This window comes from Leguminivora glycinivorella, unplaced genomic scaffold (genome assembly GCF_023078275.1).
Source record: "Leguminivora glycinivorella isolate SPB_JAAS2020 unplaced genomic scaffold, LegGlyc_1.1 Scaffold6, whole genome shotgun sequence".
Taxonomy (NCBI): domain Eukaryota; kingdom Metazoa; phylum Arthropoda; class Insecta; order Lepidoptera; family Tortricidae; genus Leguminivora; species Leguminivora glycinivorella.
In genome coordinates, this window is record NW_025952831.1 from 2,094,292 (window position 1) to 2,113,297 (window position 19,006).

Below are 19,006 nucleotides of genomic sequence, written 5' to 3' on the forward strand. Positions count from 1 at the left end.
CGACCTGTCATATTTCACTCATACAAGCATAGAACGCGTTCACCTACGCGAGCTTAGACTGTGTGATAGGAACGCGCCTCTTTTATATTTTTGATCGCCAGTGTCCGAGGTGTGCCCCTAGTGAAGTTCTTTACTAGTCACCAAGCATTTGTGACCGTGTAAAATTTGCGATTTTTAAGAAATTAATATATTTTTATGCGCGCAAAACCTGGGTAGGTAACTAGTTTATAAAGAAAGCATGACTTGCAAGACTTAAGCCTTTACATAGGTTTATCACCGAGTGGCAGCTGCAAAGTCAGCTCGTTTGTTTCATGTGAGTGCTTATAACATTTTAAGGGTAATACACCGTGTTTTTTATGTTGTCCGTTAAATTCGACTCATCGTTAGGTTCATTATCAGCAACCATTCTGTATATCACTTTTAGTTAAATTCGCAAAAAAAAATAGATCGTTTTCATACATAATAGATGAATTTATTAGTGTGAGAGGCCCTTAAGAATTACATTCAAGTTGGTGTCAAGTGATTGACGGCACATGTCAAAACAAATAACAAATGTCAAATTGGTAAAGGCTGTCACACACGTGTTCAGTAATTATCTTAATTATTTTAATAACTCGTTAACCGTAAAAGTTAAGACCCTTGTTTCTTAGAGAAATTAATTGTATCTGTTCTAACCTTCCTTTAAAGTTAACGGAATTCAATAAAAACAGGATGTAGAGTGAATATATATATATACCTATACATACTTCACAAACGGAGTTTTTTTTTCGGTGAATTGCGGAGTTCAGAATGAGACTGCCCAGAGTACCGACATCACAATCACTATACCTATGTTTCGTAAGCGTATCGTAGCTATCTCTCCCTATCGCTCTTCTGTAGTGGCGCGACAGAGACAGACTGCGTTTCGATCGCCACCTAGCGTCAACGATTGTCACTTCAGACTGGCATGACCAGAAATAAGTGGCGTAAAGGTACGAGACGATGGAAGCCTAACGCCGTGGCTTGCGTGGACGACGGTCGCGCGATGGTCGCGCGACGGCGATGCGACGCATACGAAATCAAACCTTAACGATATGGAAGTATGAGACGCGACGGCGACGGTCGCGCGACCGTCGCCCACGCAAGACACGGCGTGATACTCAGCAGTGGGCAATTAAAGGGCAATAATGATGAGTGCTGATGGCCTAGCGGTAAGAGCGTGCGACTTTCGATCCGGAGGTCGCGGGTTCGAAGCCCGGCTCGTACCAATAAGTTTTTCGGAGCTTATGTGCGAAATGTCATTTGATTTTTGCTAGTCGCTTTTCGGTGTAGGAAAACATCGTGAGGAAACCGGACTAATTCCAATAAGGCTTAGTTACCCTTCGGGTTGGAAGGTCAGATGGCAGTCGCTTAGTGCCTACGCCAAATCTTGAGATTAGTTGTCAAAGCGAACCTCAGGCTCCAATGAGCCGTGGCAAATGCCGGGATAACGCAAGGAGGATGATGAATGATGAATGCTGATGATAAAGATGAAGATACATATTATACTTTAACTGTGAAGAATTTCACAATATTTCCCCACGATCAACCTCACATATCTGTTTATTTCCTTATTATGAACATCTAAACAATTACAAAACCGAACAGAGCCGTAAATTAATTACTTTTTAAACAATATTTCATATAAAGTTGAGGTATTTACGAGACAGGAGCCAGATGCTGGCAGGTGGCGTAAACAACGGAGCATACATGAACGATATTCATCTTAGTCTAGATACATACAATCACGTCTGTATACCATAAAGGGGTAGGCAGAGCACATTAAAACTACCCAAGTTTCAGTGCCACTCTTGACAATTAAGGGGTTGAAAGAAAACGAAATTAGGTGTGACATTGCAGTGACAGGCAGTCTCTTCGCCTACGACAAGATATAACCCACTAGCTTTTGGCCGTGGCTTCGCTCGCGTTAGAAAGAGACAAAAAGTAGCCTATGTCACTCTCCATACCTTCAAGTATCGTCACTTAAAAAATCACGACAATTCGCCTCTCCGTTTTGCCGTGAAAGGTGGACAAACAAACAGACACACTTTCCCATTTATAATATTAGTATGGATATTTTACATGAGCCTAGAGTGTCCCACTGCTGGGCAAAGGCCACAAGTATGGATATACCACAGTTATAATCATAACCCATTGACTGTTCATAATTTCTATATTATTGCAATTAAATATCACGTCGGTAACGAGGCATTTTTTTTAGGTTTTTGTTGACTTCAACTTACAAAAAAGCTACAAGCTGTGAGTACCTAAAGATGGGCTACTCTGTCGTTTTAACTGAGTTCCTTTGACACACTAATAAGATACGTTTTATGTAGGGAACAAATCAAATTATTTTATTAAATATTTTTTGATTTGTTTTTTATGTAGTACCACTACTATACTGCCCCGATTAAGATTAAGCAATTAGCGGTATCTCAAAATCAAATGCATTTGAAAATGGAACTGTCATTTAGAAAACTTAAGGTATATGTTTGCAGTAAAATTTTATTTGGGATACCGCCAATTGCCTTATGAGGGCAGTATATATAAATTATAAACTGAAATAGATACCATACACTAAAGAAAGGCTTGATCGCTTAAGCCCACTGGTGGCGAAGCCGGGAATCGAACCCGGGTCTCCAGCTATCGCGGCTGACGTGATAAACCGCTACACCACCTCGACCGCCGAGGTACCCGTCGAAATTTCTCTAGTGTATGTTATCTCTGAAGGCTAGGCGCCTTTCACCACCAGCGGGCTTGATCGCTTTTTCTTTAGTGTATGGTATCTATTTCAGTTTATAAGATACGTTTTCTTGATCTTAATCTTACCTACTTATATATACTCGTATTAGCTTGTACTTGATGGATGGGACGAAAGTTTTGTAACATATGGCTACCAAAGAAAGAGTGCTGAGTGGGCAAAGGCAAAGGTTCTTTGCAATGTTTGTTTTAAGCCCCGACAAAAAAAGACGGGGCGTTATAAGTTTGAAAATTTATCTGTCTGTCTGTGGCATCGTAGCTCCCGAACGGATGAATTTAGATCTAGTTTTTTTTGGTTGAAAGCTGGATTAGTCGGGAGTGTTCTTAGCCATGTTTGATGAAAAACGGTCCACTAAGACGGTTTTTTTTTTTTCAAAATTTTAATTGGTGATAAAAAATATCTCGCGAAAGTTTAACTTCTTTAACAAGAGAATAATAGTATATTGTGCAGCAAGGGAGGTAAGGGGGATTTTGTCGACGAGTGTTTTAACTCGCGACAGCCGCAGGCTGGAGAGAGTTATAGACACGAGTTTACAAAATCCTTACCTCCTGAGTTACACACAATATTTTTCATCACATTTGAGAGGAAAACACAGAGAAAAAAAAAAATAAGGCAAAATCTTCAATGAATGGCGGTGTTGTACTGCTCGTTGCTATGGCAACGCGGTCAAGCGCAATCGAAATGGCCGTCACAATTTCCTGCCAGATTGCAAATTATAACGATTTATCTACGTGGAATTTACAAAATAAATCTAAAACACACTGAAATAATAGTAAAACATAAATAAAATGCATTTTTCATACCGTATAATATTTTTTTATAGCTTAATAGTCAAATTTCAGTTGTGCAAAAAAAATCCTTGGCTGATTGAAACATTCTTTGCCTGAAGTATTGTACGGATTGTATTAATTTTTAAACTAAATCCATTATTCCCTTGGGAATAAAATAGTACATTACTCTTCAGTACACGTAGACGCAATGAGACCTTTAAACAGTAAATGTGATGAAAAATATTCTGTTCATATTTCAATAGGAACATTTTTACTCCACAATATTTAACAAACATCAAACATTTTCATAAACATTGAATAAAATTAAAAAAAAAAAACTGAAGTAAATAAACTATATAAACTAGTCAAACAACTCACCCCGCTTCGTTCCTGACGCAAAAGTACCCTATCTTACCGCATTTCCACGCTGATGTGCCGACGGAAAGTTTCCAAAATACTGAAATTTTCACATAGGAAAACTTCGGAAACTTTTCATGCTTTATATGTGTTGAATATCACTAAGATATATTTAGAGTTAAATAAAACGGGAACAAATTCACGAACGTATTTTATATATTGAAGAAAAGTCAAGAAGTGACGTGACAACACATGTCAGTAATACAGAAAAATAAAACCTATCAAACGAGGTTGCGTTCTTATAGTTTATACTCTAACACTCCCTTCAGAACGCAAACCCATTTTACCAGCACAATAAACATGTTTTTCAAAAGTAGTCCCTTTTGTTAAATTATCGGCCACCATATTACAACTGTTCACAAACAAGAACTTCACTTTAGCCTTCACAACGTTTTCTCTCAGAAAGTGCAAGCGAATATCGATATGCTTAGTCTTCGGCTTGTAACAGTCTGTAGTAGCCAACTTTATTGCACTTTGGTTGTCACAATGGATAGGAAGTGCACCATCTTTAGCTTGGCCTAGTTCAGCCTGCAATTGCTGTAGCCACAGAGCTTCCTGGGTAGCTGCAGACATCGCCATGTATTCGGACTCCGCCGTTGAGAGTGCCACGGTCTGTTGCTTACACGAATTCCACGATATACAACCGTTCTGGAACAGAAATACATAGCCCGTGCACGACCTTCTATCCAGTGGGTCACTAGCCCAGTCGGCATCACAATATCCGATTATTCCCTTTGAGTCATCTTTAACATAACACAGCTTTAAGCTTTTCGTTCCTTGAAGGTATCTCATAATCCTTTTAACTCCAAGCCAGTGTTGATATCCCGGACTATTACAGTATTGACTCAACTTATTCACCGCGTGAGTAATGTCAGGTCGTGTGACATGTGCCAAGTAAAGCAGACATCCCACCGCTTCTCTGTATGGAAAGGTATCCTTACTGTTTTCAGGTATGTTTTCAAATTTAGCATTCACTTCTATCGGAGTGCGCACCGGTTTGCAATCGGACATCCCGAAACGTTCCAACATAAGCTTGATGTATTTTTCTTGGTCCAGCATGATCGCACCTGTCTCACGATTCCTGGTTATATTTATGCCAATGCATTGCCGAACTTCACCAAGGTCTTTCATACTGAGCTCCTTGTTCAATTTAGCTTTGATTTCGCCAGTAGTCTTCTTATCGTTAGTAAAGATCAAGAAATCATCTACCCACACTGCCATAAATATCATGGTTCTTCCGTTTACTAAATAATAAACGCATGGATCTATCTTCGATCTCGTCAGTCCAATTTTCAGTAAGGCATCGTTCAGTTTCAGATTCCATTGCCGGCTAGCCTGCTTGAGTCCATATATCGATTTATGTAAACGACACACTTTACCGGTATCTTTAAAGTGGTCGGGCTGTGACATATAAATCTCAGTATCGATATCACCCTGAAGAAATGCACTAATAGCATCCATTTGTGAAATCTCTAAGTCATACTTTGCAGCTAGTGCAATCAAGTAACGGACTGATGTGTACCTTACTACTGGAGCATATACTTCGTCATAGTCAGTGCCCTTTTTCTGGGCATATCCCTTGATAACCAATCTCGCTTTATATCGAGTCACCTCTCCTCTCTCATTGGTTTTTGTTTTAAATACCCACTTACAGGGCAGAACCTTTTTACCCGAAGGCAAATCCACCAGAGACCATGTTTGATTCTTAATCAGAGAATCGTATTCTTCCTGCATGGCTTTCTTCCATTGCTCTGATTGAGCAGATGAGAGAGCTTGGTCAACAGTCAGAGGGTCATTCAGATCAGGTATCGGACAAAATAAACTTGTTTCAACTTCATCCTTCTCTGCATACTGGACTGCTTTTCGCGGACGCAAGTCATAACTACGCGTTATTGTTTCAATATCTATTGGGTCCTCTGGTATGTAGGATGAGTCATCATTGTCGTTTTCACCAGAAAAATAGTCGTCACCTGAAGACGGATCCACGTTGCTTTCTGCTTCGTCTTTGCAGGGTTGTTCAGGTGGCTGTTCTACTGCCGGGCTGCTGTCGGGGGAACAAGGCATATAAATGTTGTTTTCACATTTTCTGACATTTTCTAAAAATACTACATCCCTACTTTTCGTGATCTGATTCGTTTCAGGATCGAGTATTCGATATGCCGTGCTAGACTCACAGTAGCCGACAAATATCTGTTTTCTGGACTTTGAATCCCATTTTTGGCGTTTCTCTTTAGGATACCTAAATGTACCATAACTTCGGAGCCAAAAATCCTCAAATTTGACAGATCAGGCTTCTTTCCGGACCACATCTCCATTGGTGTTTTGCCATCAATTGCCTTTGTTGGGGACCTGTTGATGACATAGGCCGCTGTGGCCAACGCTTCACCCCAGAAGGGTTTTGGCAGATCAGCATCAAATAACATGCACTTAGCTCGTTCCACCAGAGTCCTATTCATTCGCTCGGCCAGGCCATTAGACTGAGGAGAATACGGAGTGCTAGTCTGATGTTCAATTCCATGTTTGCGCAAGAAGCCTTCAAAGTCTTTGTTGCAGTACTCTTTACCGTTGTCTGAACGAATTGCCTTTATTTTCCTCTCAAGTTCATTCTCCACTCTGCTCTTATAATCTTTGAAAACTTCAAGCACATTCAACTTGTTTTTCAAGAGATAAACATGAACTTTTCTAGTAAAGTCGTCTACAAAGGTAATAAAGTATTTCATACCTCCAAGAGATTCTTGCTCCATCGGTCCACATAAGTCAGTGTGGATAAGCTGTAGTGCGTTTGTAGCTCTCGTACCTACATGATTGAAGGGCAGTCGGGCCTGCTTTCCCGTGAGACAGGTAGTACAGGTAACAGGACTCTTACTTTTCTCCGGAAACGGGTCTACTCCCTCGGCGCACTCCGGCAGCTTGCTAACATCTGTAAAGTTCAGATGTCCCATGCGTCTGTGCCACAGGACAACATCATTTAAGTTAGCAGAACAAGTCAGGTTGGAGACAATTTCTCGGTGTGTATTCAAAATGAACAAATTGTTTTCATGTGTTCCTGTACACAAAAGATTGTCATCGCTGTCGTAAATATAACAACCGTCATTAGTGAACTTAACGGTGCAGCCATTTTTCACCATAGCACTGACAGATAAGAGGTTTGAGCCAATTCTAGGAATATACAGAACTTTTCTTACCTGAATTTTGCCATCTTCATTACCATTCAACAATAAGTTTACCTTTCCCATACTTTCAACTGGAAGCGGTGTCTTACTGGCTTCTATTACGTTTGGTGTCGGGGGATTTGTGACGTCATACATCCAATCGAGCCTGTTGGTCATATGCATCGAGGCACCGGAATCCACATACCAAAGATCGGGGAATTTGGTCTGAGAAGATGCTGAAAATGCTGCAAAAAAACTTTTATTATCTTCCGATTTCTCGGACTGCTTCTTTTTCGGAGCACGACAATTTTTCGCGAAATGCCCGTGCTTGTTGCAGTTGAAACATCTGGGTCCATTATTAGCCTTTGCAGGACTAGCTTGACTTCCATGAACGGCCTTACTCCTCGTGAAGAACGCTGAGCTCTCTGGGCATTGAACTTCCTGCAGGAGTTTTGACTTGATGGAATCTGCGCTGATCTTGATACCCGAACTCTCCAATCCCATAATCATAGGTTTATAAGTTTCAGGCAAACCGGCCAACATCAGCGTTCCGAGCCATTCGTCATCAATACTGAATTTAATATTCCTCAACTTATGGGCGGTTGACATTATCTTGTTTACATAGTCATCGACGTTTCTGCACGAATCCAGCGTGGTAGTAATAAGGTCTCTCAACAAGGCTACTCTTCTGTATAACCCACTGTCATCAAATGCCTTCTCTAAATTCTCCCAGGCTCCCTTACATGTAGTGGCCTGCTGCACATGCACATAGTTGATCGGGTCTAACAGCAAGATAAGCTTCGACTTGGCCTTTATCTCCTTTTTACTATCGGTATTGGTACCAGTAACACATTCCCACAATTCTTCAAGCTCGAAGTAAGCTTGTACGGCAAATTTCCAACTTGCGTAATTTTCTCTTCCGACAAGTTTGTCAATATGAATATTATTGCTAGAATTCGTCATATTTACGTGGTACCAATAATTCGATGAACATCTGACAGAACAAAATAATTCGCAGTTCAAACTCGCCCGTCGGCGTTCGAAAAAATTTAAATGTTCACTACGGCGTTTTATTCACTGACTCTCACGGAATAAATAACCACGATCTCTACCATGTTGAATATCACTAAGATATATTTAGAGTTAAATAAAACGGGAACAAATTCACGAACGTATTTTATATATTGAAGAAAAGTCAAGAAGTGACGTGACAACACATGTCAGTAATACAGAAAAATAAAACCTATCAAACGAGGTTGCGTTCTTATAGTTTATACTCTAACAATATGGACAATTGTATGGATGGAAACTTTCCATTTCATAAATTTAAATTCCCTTTATTTTTCGTGAAAGTTTCGTGAATTTTCAAGAAATTTAAGATTTTTTTTTTAAGTTTCCGCAACTTGCACATCACTAACTACGATGAACCTCTGCGCCAAGAACGAATAAAATAGTTACAGAATGGAGTGAAGTAAATTAAACTGATACAACTGTTGATTATATCTTCCTCTCTTTGTTAGGTATTTAAGTGGCAACACGCGGCTCTGTCGACCCTTCTCACCCCATTTATCACGTCTCGTTACTGACAAAAGGTCGGAAGTATGAAACTACTCTAACGGAATCGGGAAAGCGAAAGGGTTGAGACTGAAATATTTATGTCAAGTAGCGGAAAAAAGACGGTAGCAATTTATTGTGCAATTTTTACGTTCGTGAATAATACATAAATTCACGCATTTATAACCCAAAAGAAGTAGGCAGAGCACATGAAACAGCTCAAGTTTCAGTGCCACATTTCGCAAAAGGGAACTTGACTGTTCTTAAAATAAAATAATTTATTCCATGCACGAAATAAAGCAACAGATAATTATTAGAGAAACATGGTCAAAATAAATATAAATAATTATAAATATTGGGGACACCTTACACAAATCAACTTAGCCCCAAACTAAGCAAAGCTTGTACTATGGGTGCTAAGCGACGATATACAATTATACATACTTAAATATATAAATACATACATATATACATAGAAAAAAGCCATGACTCAGGAACAAATATATGTGCTCATCACACAAATAAATACCCGCACTGGGATTCGAACCCTGGACCGCAGCTTAGCAGGCCAGACTACCGACTGAGCCAGACCGGTCGTCAATATATTTTTAAATCTAATTTCTATTTAATAAGTCAGGTAGAAGTATATAAAGTAACTGAATTGACCGTGAGGTCACTCAATTAGATTTCAATATTAATTCCAAATTAGCAAGTCGTTCTAATTCGTTTTGACAGTTCTTAAAAAGAAGCTGATTTGACTAGGATGCAAGCAGCCTATTAAGGGGTTGAAAGAAAATGATTGTGATTATTTCTGGTTGCCAGCCCATCGCCCACAGCATAATTGAACCCATATCTCACAGTCAACTTCTATAACCCCTAAGGGACGCAGGGGGTGGTTAAATTCTTAATCCACGGTTTAAAGATCGTACCGCCCTCTCTCCTCCCGTGGGTGTCTTAAAATTCGATTATGGGATATGGGTTTAATTTAATTGTTAAGTATATTTTTATTAGACATAAAACTTAAGTAACAAATAAATAATACATATCTAACTCTAAAAATAACAATAAAAAACAAATTAAAATTAAATTAAAAACTAAACTAAACTAAAAATAAACTAAAATACGTCTAAATATGGCCCCCGCGGCATGGTGCCAAAGATGCTGGCAGCATTCCCTCGCTGAATAGCAATGCTAATGCGTTGCGAGAGAAAGCTGCCAGCTCTCTGGTCACCGGTAGTTTCTTTGAGCTTTGCGCTCAGCTCTTTAAAAACCTCACGGGCGCTTGGACCCCATGGCCCTAGGGTCTCGACGCCAACTGCCCTAAAATGGTATTGGTGTCCGAGACCCCGATATTTTGTCATCTTTTTTATTTCAGCCGCTTCCGCAGCTGCCCCAGCCCTGTTTGAGGTTCTTGGAAGATGGGAAGGTGCCAGTGTATCGACGCATGTGGCATCCCAGACTAGCACCCGTCCCATCTTCCAAGGAACTAGGGTCATACCGTCCGGTCTCTTGCCATCGTCCCTCGAAACGCCGTTTGGTTCAAGGATGGCCGGCGCGTTGACGGTAGCAAGAGACCGGCGTATAATGTCATTCAGGGCAGAGTGTCTGGAGAGGCGACCGGCACTCAGTTGACAAGACAGGCCATGGTGTCCAAGCTCGTCGACGGTTGTGCCGCAGGGGCACCTATGAGGGGTGCAGACCTTTACTCCGAGCCTGAGGCTCACGGCTAGGCGCAGGGTATCAGGCTCAAGGTAGGTACCACTGGGAGGGGAGGGGTAAGCGTGCAGCCACTGACCGGATTCCTTTTCAGCGGCTGCGAACAGCCGCGCCCGCGTTGTGGCAGTGGTACTGGAACTGGAAAGGAGTTCGTCAAAAGTAATTTTACAAATAGGGTCGTCCCAGCAACGTTGGATATGTAATTTTTCAGGTAAATTTTGGCTCGGACAAGCCGTCAGCCAAGCGTTTCTAGCGTCCGTCAGGCACGCCGTCTCGTAGTTTAAAGGGCAAGCCCTTAATATTTTACCCACGAGGGCGGAAGTGCCGTAGACGGATTATAGAAACGCCGGCAAAGCAACACTAGAAATTTTGCGCGTACCCAACCCGCCGAATCTGATGGGAAGGGACGCCTGGTTCCAGGAATGCTCGCTGAGCTGAATGTTTAAAATTGACTCTAAGGAGGATCTAATGAGGTCGTCAATAGGTGATAATAAATTTTGATGCTTCCAAAAAGGGCAGCAGCGAAGCAAATAGGTAAATTTAGGTACAAATAGGCAGAATTTTAAAATAGTCAGAGCGGAATGAGAATTTATCTCGAGTAAGCGATCGGCGCAGTTTTTGAATTTGGAAGTCGCGTTTGTAATGATGTTAGGAATAGCTTCTTCGAAGATGGGTGACCCTAGGAGGTTTAGTGAGTCCTTGTTGACAAATTTAATGTTAGGCGTAATTGCCTGAAATTTTTGAATGGTGTCGGGATTAAAACTGGTGAGATATAATTCGCATTTATCAGAATTTAATTCAAGTCCAATTCGTTGAAATTTATTTTTATTTCCAATAGGTCAGCCAATACCGTGTTAGCATCACCTCCTAGGGTACCGTCATCTAAGTACCATACGTTAAATTTTGAATTTAGATTTTGAATAATAGGATTTATGGCTAGGCTAAAAACGGCTGGTCCGAGAGGGTCGCCCTGCTGGCAGCCTACTTCAGAGGAGAGTTCATGGGTTTTGTATATCAATTTTAAGGGATTTGCGTAGCAATTTAATAAATAGTTGTAAAGTTCTGGAGTGTGGTTATTGACTTCTGCAAGCAGGGCGTCCCTATTGAGCGAGTTAAATGCATTTTTGACATCCAGTTTAAGCACTACCTCACACTGGTCATTGATAAGGCAGGTGCGGAGAGCGTGTACTGCCGCTTCACACCCACCCCTAGTCCCAAAGCCGAGTTGTACAGGTTCGAATTCTTTTTGTAATTTTGTAAGTATATGTCGCACAGAAATTTTGGATGTTAAACGCCTAAAAGTTGAACCAACAGCAATGGGCCTAATACCCCCATCTTTTTTCGTAAGGGCAATAAGATTTGCGCCATAAATAATGGGTACAAAGAGGGGGTTTACTTTTCCAGACAGCATGAAGTTGGTTAAGGGGCTACTAAAGGAGCGACTGACAGCTCATAGGCCACGCTTGTCAATTTCCTCAGCCCCCGCAAGCACGCACACATAGAAGCGCCGAAATGCGTTCCGCGGAGCAATAGCCCAGCTAAAGCTCCATCTAGCTTCATAAATGTAAACTACAACTATCGGCAGTCAGCCAAAGAAAAATATTTCGGCAAAATGACATTGACAATTTCACGCTTCACAGATGGCGTTGTAACTAATATTGTATTCAATTCATTCGCCCAATGTCAAATAACAAAACGAATGGTTCTTAATGTTTCTATCAAAGCTACTATACGTTACTATAGCTTATGGAGTTTTTTCTACACTCCATATTATGCGCCTTAGGAGATTTATAGAGACAGCTATAATATCTATACGAATTATTCTTGGGTATAGGTTTAAGTAGTTTATTTAACCCCTCTTACAAATAACATTTCCTTGCTACCTAGGTATCTAAATCGCGTTGTATTTTTTTTATTGTTTTACAATACTTACTTTACTTACCCTTTGGAATATACCATACGTTCTGCAACACTGCTAGCCCCGTGATGTAGGTAAGTGCGTTTTCACATTATGCTATCCGATATCACATGTAGGACCGATATCCCATATATTTACGCCGTCATCTTTAAATTTTTCCTTGTACTTCTTTCCTACATATATCCGATGTCAGATTGGATAATGTGAAAACGCACTACGTACCTACAGCGAGTCACTAGCCCCGCAATTCCCGTTTAGTTTGTACATTTGGATCACGTCTCCGATTTGGATAAAAATTGGTAGGCTGATAGTCCATGATGCTGAGCAAGATTCACTAGGTTTCCCAAAATGTCCTAGATTGATTGTATGAAACTTTCCTTTTTTGTTACCGAAAATGCATAGAAATCTGGTAACAACAAAGGAAGGTTCTTGCTCAGCATCATGGACTCTATCAGCCTACCAATTTTTATCCAAATCGGAGACGTGATCCAACTGTACAAACTTAATGGGAATTGCACAGCCGGCCTCTTCACCATTTTTAGGGTTCCGTAGTCAACTAGGAACCCTTATAGTTTCGCCATGTCTGTCTGTCCGTCCGTCCGTCCGTCCGTCCGTCCGCGGATAATCTCAGTAACCGTTAGCACTAGAAAGCTGAAATTTGGTACTAATATGTAAATCAATCACGCCAACAAAGTGCAAAAATAAAAATGGAAAAAAATGTTTTATTAGGGTACCCCCCCTACATGTAAAGTGGGGGCTGAATTTTTTTTTTCATTCCAACCCCAACGTGTGATATATTGTTGGATAGGTATTTAAAAATGAATAAGGGTTTACTAAGATCGTTTTTTGATAATATTAATATTTTCGGAAATAATCGCTTCTAAAGGAAAAAAAAGTGCGTCCCCCCCTCTAACTTTTGAACCATATGTTTAAAAAATATGAAAAAAATCACAAAAGTAGAACTTTATAAGGACTTTCTAGGAAAATTGTTTTGAACTTGATAGGTTCAGTAGTTTTTGAGAAAAATACAGAAAACTACGGAACCCTACACTGAGCGTGGCCCGACACGCTCTTGGCCGGTTTTTTAGTTCTATTTTTCACACCCGTGGCGCAGCAGCTACCAGATCTTGCTATGCCACTATGCGAATACAGGTGATGCTATACGGAAACGGTCTAAGGAAACCTCTAGATTTGAAATTAATGAAAATTGGCGTAATTTACAGATTTTGCAAGAAAAAAACACTTCATTTTAATAACTGTCAAAATTAATTTTCTGAACTTTTTGCTGATACGGAATTAATATGAAATTGAGTCTCACTCAATTGTTCTAAAATGATCAATGGACTCTATTGTCAAATTAAAGGTGATAGCTAGTAACTAGAGTTGCCAAAAGCAACTGAGTAGCTACTGACGCCACGGCCAACTCATTTATTTACTTTACATATTTTTATCAGACTTAATAAAATTTTAATTCAAAATGTTCATGTTTCTCGAACAGTTGTCCCTTATGTTTTATTTCTGAATGGTATATAGTACCTACATTACGATACAAGTGCAGAAACTCGTGTCGATTTTTTGACAGCTTGTTTAGGATTTCCTCTTCGCACGTGTATCGTACGATGTTTTTCAGTGCCTACCCTACATATGACCCTTTGAAATTTCGACCTGACAGAAATAGCCTGGTATGCGAACTTGTTCTGAAAAACACCATACATGTAAGAACTGAAATAGTAGGTACATTATTAACATTTGGCATTTTCGCGAGAATAATCACCAAAAATATTTTTTCTAAGGTAGGTAAAATTTATGGTTTTCCTACTCAGAATCACGAGCCCTTTCGATCTGGGGCAAAAAACAAGAGATAAAAAAATGGTCCCGAAATTTTCTATTATTTCGCATACTTTTCACTTTGTAACCGCAGCACAAAGTGTTTGAAAAATGGTAACGAAGTGGGAAAAATTAAGTTTTTTTGCAAATTCAACATGCTGCAAATTCCACTTCATGCCAATTGAAATTTAAGAAAATTCATCTTTAGGTATGCAAATTCGTCATTTTAACACAACATGCTGCAAATTTTTTTTTTTTTTTTGCAAATGCAACATTTCAGAAATTCAACTTCTGGCTGGACACCACCTCAACTCACTGGCACCTCAGATACTACGCGAAGACCAATCAACATAGACTTACATTAGATTATAATTATATTGTCTTCGGTTAGGACGATAGTTATTTATTACTCATGAAATAAAACTAGCTTTTAATGTCGTCGTCGGAAAACATCAGGATATATTTATAAGTAAATTAATTATACGCGATTTAATCTCTTTTCATTCTTAGAAAGAACGTTGAGTTTGCGGTCCCTTCATTGTTACACGGATCCGAATTAGGGTCCATGTAATGAACGTCCGTGTACCCGTGTTACGTCGTATGTCCAAATTCATGGAATTTAATTTTTAAATGAATATTGCTAATCACAACAATAAATTGCTGTAATATTAAAAAAAAAGATGATAATTGCTTATTATTAACAATAAATATGGTAGGGATGGAACTTGGCAGGAAGAAGAAGTAATAGCTTGTATAATTAATTAATTATGCAATCATGCGCTTATTGTTATGATTTTTTAATGTAAGGTACAGCGGGGCAAATCTCGACTAGGGGCAAATGTAACTGGTCCATTTTTTTCATGTTTTACAATGCTTGAATTATTAATTAGAGTGTCCACTGGGGGCGATACGGGATTTTGTCACTAAAATACCGGTTGAAAATAAGAATTTTCTGAATTCGAACCCGTGAGACTCAAAAGCCGGCCCGCTGCTTATATATGGTAGGCGTGTGCAGTGGATCTATGTAGAACTCATCATCATGTATGTAATAAATAAACGTTTCTTAGAAATAAACAGATTTTTTTTTATCATAATATAAAATGGATCAGTTACAATTTCCCCCCAGTCAAGATTTGCCTCTCTGTAACTTACCTGGTACTATGATTATAACAGATATACCCATTTTAGACTAGCGGTCCCGTATGGTATCACTTAAATTCATTTGATTGAATTGATTGAAGTTTGTGTGTCTTGTAATTCGATAAAAGCTACTAACATTACGTACACTTTGTTTTATTGTAAATTATTAATTTTCTGTATTTACATTACAATTAGGGAACAAATCAAATTATTTTATTGAATATTTTTCGATTTGTTTTTTTTTTTTCAAGTAGTCACACTAGTTCACACTACTATATATAAATTATAAATTTAATAGATATCATACACGAAAGAAAAAACGACAGGGCCCACCAGGGGCCACTGGTGGCTGAGCCGGGAATCGAACCCGGGTCTTCAGCTTACGCGGCTAACGTCCTTACCACTAGACCACTCGCCCGCCCCCGGGTGGCGCCCCCGGCTATATTTAAATTTTATTTAAATTTATAATTTCTTTATTTACATTAATTATCGCCTAGCCAACTTACTCCGAAGATGGGGTAGGTTAACTAAGAGTCTGGAGTTTAGAAAATCGAATAGATACGTGTTATAATTGCAAATAAATACTTGCGTCAAAAATAAAGGGTTTAGAGACCCGAATAGTTCTTCTATCTGTAACAACAATTATTTTCATTAAATTGATTCAAACATCAAAGATACATGAGCTGAAGCCAAAAGTTAGTCAACTATCCCCGGTCTCCCCTAACCTACTTTTTAGGGTTCCGTAGTCAACTAGGAACCCTTATAGTTTCGCCATGTCTGTCTGTCCGTCCGTCCGTCCGTCCGTCCGCGGATAATCTCAGTAACCGTTAGCACTAGAAAGCTGAAATTTGGTACCAATAGATTAGATTAGATTAGATTAGATTAATTTATTTCTCATTGAAAATGTACATTAAATTTTACATGTCAGAATAAAATAAAATGCATTCACAAAAAGATCGTCATTACACAATATCAAAATAATAATAAATTATAATAATGGTCTAAAATCTAAATCATTCGATGTCAGTAGTAAAATTAAGTATACAGGAAAAAATAAAAAAATATAAAAAATATACAACAAAATACCTATCATATATCAAAAGTGACAAATAACTACGAGTATAACTATATTCGGCTAGGACCTCCTAGGTAATGTCAATCAAAGTTACATATATATTTTATTTAAAATGAAAATAAATAATTGTACATATCTTATTCTTTATATTCTTTGACAGAATAAAGCGTTTTGTTCAATAACAATTCCTTTAGTCGGCGCCCAAATACATCATCCGATGTTTCATTTCTGAGAGTGGCGGGTAGACGTTCGTAAAACGACGGGCCTATTACGCGTGGGTTTTTGTCGAGCAACGCAAGGCGCCGCGGCACGGACTGTAATCGGCCGGTCTGGCGCGTTATTCTGCTAGGCATGTTTATGCGTTTAAATGAGTCGATATTTCGGCGTGTGAACATGATAATTTCATATACATAGAGGGAGTAGTGCGTCATTATATTAAATTCTTTGAAGAGCTGTCGACAGGGGTGTCTGGGATGTACACCTGCTAGTACACGTAAGGCTTTTTTCTGTAAGATATCAATCACGCCAATATGTATATCAATCACGCCAACAAAGTGCAAAAATAAAAAATGGAAAAAAATGTTTTATTAGGGTACCCCCCCTACATGTAAAGTGGGGGCTGATATTTTTTTTCATTCCAACCCCAACGTGTGATATATTGTTGGATAGGTATTTAAAAATAAATTAGGGTTTACTAAGATCGTTTTTTGATAATATTAATATTTTCGGAAATAATCGCTCCTAAAGGAAAAAAAAGTGCGTCCCCCCCCTCTAACTTTTGAACCATATGTTTAAAAAATATGAAAAAATCACAAAAGTACAAAGATAAGAAATAAAGACTTTCTAGGAAAATTATTTTGAACTTGATAGGTTCAGTAGTTTTTGAGAAAAATACGAAAAACTACGGAACCCTACACTGAGCGTGGCCCGACACGCTCTTGGCCGGTTTTTATTAAATGTAGTCTAACATGTCTACCTATTACATATTATTATGTTGAAAAGGTCTGTTTGTTAATAAATAATTATAACAGATTTTTATAGTTTCTTACTTTTACCAGGGGCGGCTCACTCCGCGCTTTTATCGCCGCGCTACAAGTACATGTCGGCGGCCGCGAATTCGCGGCCCATTCAGTGGTGACGACTTTCGCGCCGCGCAATAAAATTCAATGTCGCCTGCTCGCGTGCGGTCCGTTTGTTAATGTAGGTAAAAAATTAGAATGGCGGCATTTTGTGGACATCAAAGGAGTGAGCCTTCTGTACTTGTACTATTATATATTCTGTGCTTTTACCTCTGTGCGAGGCTAGCGGTCTCATATGGTACCAGCAATCATTCCAAACTCACTCAATGGGGCTAAGTATCTTGATTGTGTACACTTATGAGGACACCGTGAATCAATATACATTTTAAATAAAGAATAACGATTAAATGGCGGTATGGTCTCAGTCGTTGGAGGTATACATACAGTACCTGTACAAGATAAAATATACTACTGTGTATAATGTATAATACAAACTATGCCAAGCATAACCAAATAAGGATGTAATTCTGAAAATAAGTGATTGAAATAAACAATTTGGTAGTTATGTTGTTTTATTTTATATGTATTCAAGGAGATGAAGAATACAGGTATGCTATGTGCAAATTTCTTTTTTGATGATTTTTAATTGCAAGAATCCATTTGACCTCAATGGTCTGGAATCCAATTAAAATCGTAGGCAAGCTCGGGTGCCAAGTAAATGATATTATAAGATTAGGAATAATAGGAATGCATCCTTAAAATTAAAGTAACTAAGAAAACACCGTGTAGAATATTCATATGTCTTGAGAGAATCTGTATCTCTCTCAGTTTTTCTCACTCAGAAGGTGGATCTTCAACACGTCTCGGGTAGTCCGGCGGTTCCTCTTTCTGCAGCCAAGATGAAAGCGAAACCTTGTCCTGATTGTTGACATTTAACTGAAAGTTTAAAGAAATTTAGTAGGTAGTAAAATCACGTTTTTAAAACAAAGATGTCAAATCAGGTAAACAGCTGAACATAAAAAAATCTCTTTAATCGAACTGAAAGAGAGAGAGGCTTTATAACAACAAAAATAGGGTGTGAAATTATTGAGGAATTCGATACGACTGGACGATAATTTCAAGAACAGAGGATTGAGGCCCAAATTAATAAGTATTATAGTTATGACTTATGAATGCTAATTGTTACCAGAACTGGTTTCAGACAATACGTATGTTGTCCCATAAACATAGTAAAAAATCTAGGTATTAGGAACCCTTTTACTCAAAAACTGTCCGTAGTTGAAGCTGTAGACAGATCCTTAGTCATTAACATATTATCTTCATCAATTTTCACAGCTAGGTAGTACCTATCTAGTACGTATAGAGTACCTATCTCTGCTGACATTAGAATCCCCTTAGTCAAAGTCCAATCCATCAGAAAGGTATTAATTTTATTTATTATTTTAAGCCAAGCTCAGTTTAGTCAAGACTAATTTAAAACTGTAAATTAAACATAAACGCACTGGCTAGCTCAAACTAACGTACAAGGTAAATCAACTGATGATTATTTTATTTTACATTTTGTCAGAGTTTCGTTTCCTTTCAACCCCTTATTTGCCAAGTCTGGCATAGAAACATGAGTAGTTTCATGCGCTCTGCC

At 38.8% G+C, this 19,006-nt stretch overlaps 1 non-coding gene across 1 annotated transcript; it reads right to left on the reverse strand.

The window, feature by feature from the left end:
* Window positions 1-2,628: 2,628 nt before the first annotated feature.
* On the reverse strand, window positions 2,629-2,702 carry Trnas-cga. Its single transcript has one exon. It is a non-coding gene; the product is annotated as a tRNA-Ser (tRNA).
* Between the last annotated feature and the right edge of the window lie 16,304 nt (window positions 2,703-19,006).